We start from the raw sequence: 2,568 nt of genomic DNA, 5'->3' as shown, positions 1-2,568 counted from the left end.
CACACACACACACACACGCACGCACACACACACACACACACACACAGTACACACACACACACACACACACACACGCACGCACACACACACACACACACACACACACACACACACGCACGCACACACACAGTACACACACACTCACACACACACACACACACGCACGCACACACACACACACACACACACACACACACACACACACACACACACACACACACACACACACTCTCACACACACACACACTCTCACACACACACACACACCTCACTGCACTGTATAATGATCTGATCTGTATGAACAGCATACAAAGACAATCTTTTTCACTGTATCTCAGTATATGAGACAATAATAAACTGTCTCCAATTCCAGCTGACACTAAGTCCCCCACCCACACACCACCCCTGGTGACCTAATTAGTCATACTGTCAGTGTTTTCTCTCCCCCGTTTCAGTGCGTCCCGCCCGGGCTGCAATGGAAGAGACCATCTCCAGCATGTTCCAAACTTCCGCAGAGAGAAGAGATGATGTTGCACGGGGTTGCACCATTTTCAAATCCACTTGCAACTTTTCAGCAAGTGAAGCAATTCATGTTTCCGTGCCATCAGACACAGGCAACATTCAGGCAGGGGCTGATAAGTTGTAAAAGAACTAAGTTCAAAGTAAGTTTTATTGTCAGAGTACATATATGTCACCATATACAGCCCTGGGATTCATTTTCCCGCGGGCATACTCAGCAAATCTATAGAATAGTAACTATAATAGGATCAATGAAAGATCAACCAGAGTGCAGAAGACAACAAACTGTGCAAATGCAAATATAAATAAACAGCAATAAATAACGAGAATATGATATAATGAGATAAAGAGTCCTTAAAGTGAGATCATTGGTTGTCAGGACATCTCAGTAGATGGGCAAGTGGGTGTAGTTATCCCCTCTTGTTTAAGAGCCTGATGATTAACACCATGAATTGGAATTGGAATTGGTTTATTATTGTCACTTGTACCAAGATGCAGTGAAAAGCTTGTCTTGCAGACCGTTCGTTCAGATCAAATCATTACACAGTTCACTGAGTAGTACAAGATTAAACAAGAGCAGAATTTTATTTTTTAGTTATTTAGGGATCAGCACCATAACAGGTCCTTCTGAACAATGAACCCATGCCGACCAACCCACCAACTTGTACATCTTTGGAATGTGAGAGGAAACTGGAGCAACCAGAGGCAACCCACATAGCCACAAGGGAGAATAGACAAACTCAGATAAAGCGTAACCACTTCAGAGAAAGGGCAGTGCAATATCCAAGAACATATCAAGGTAGATTATGAGGTCAAGATTCCATTTTATCGTACTGGGGAGGTTATTCAATAATCTTAATACAGTGGGGTGGAAGCTGCCCTTGAGTGTGGTTGTACATGCTCACGGGCTCTTTTATCTGACTGGAGAAGGGAAAAGAGAGAACATCCGAGATGGAAGGAATCATTGATTATGCTTGGAAGTGTCAGATAAACACCATCTCCAAAAAGAGAGATTCTAATCAATTACCCTTAATATTCAAAGTTCAAAGTAAATGTATTATCAAAGTACATATACAACCCTGAGATACATTGTCTTGGAGGCAAACTCAATAAATCTGAGGAATAATAACCATTACAAAATCAGTGAAAGACCACCCAACTAGAGTGTTCAACCAGTGTGCAGAAGACAACAAACTGTGCAAAAACAAAAAGAAAGAATAATAATAATAATAAATAAGCAATAAATATCAAGATCATGAGATGAAGAGTCCTTGAGAGTGACTCCATAGGTTGTGGGAACATCTCAACGATGGGGTTGAGTGGAGGAATCCCTTTCGTTCAAGGGACTGATAGCTGATAGCTGAACCTGGTAGGGTGAGACCTGAGGCTCCTGTACTTCCTCCCTGGTGGCAGGAGCAAGAAGAGAGCACGATCTGGGTGGTGGGGGTCCCTGATGTTTTACTGCGACAGTGCTCCCTGTAGTTGCACTCACTGGTGAGAAGGGCTTACCTGTGATGGACTGGGCCGTATGCATTACTTTTTTGAGGTTTTTCCACTCAAGGCTCCAAACCCCTCCCATCCATGGAACAATCCAAACTTCTTTTAAATGCTATAATTGAACCCACATTGACTATTCCCTTTGGTACTTTGTTCCACCTTCTGAACAAAAATGTTTCCCCTCAGGTTCCCCGCAGAGATTTCACCTTTCACCCTAAAGCAATGACTTCTAGCTCTAGTCTCACCCAACCTGAGTGGAGAAAGATTTGCATCCATTCATCTTATCTACACCCCTCATAATTTTGTATACCTCTATAAGATCCACCCTCATTTTTCTGCCCTCCAGGAAATAAAGTTCTAACCTTTTTAACCTTTCCCTACAACTCAAGTCCTCAAGCCCTGGAAACACCTTGTAAGTTTTCTCTCCCCTCTTTCAAGATTATTCATAACTTTCTTTTAAGTAGCTGACTAGAACTAAACACAATATCTATGTGAACCTAATCCATGTCTCGTACAACTTCAACGTAACATCTGAACTCGTGTACTCAGTGC

Source organism: Hemitrygon akajei, chromosome 24 (genome assembly GCF_048418815.1).
Source record: "Hemitrygon akajei chromosome 24, sHemAka1.3, whole genome shotgun sequence".
Lineage (NCBI taxonomy): Eukaryota > Metazoa > Chordata > Chondrichthyes > Myliobatiformes > Dasyatidae > Hemitrygon > Hemitrygon akajei.
This window is presented reverse-complemented; position numbering follows the sequence as displayed.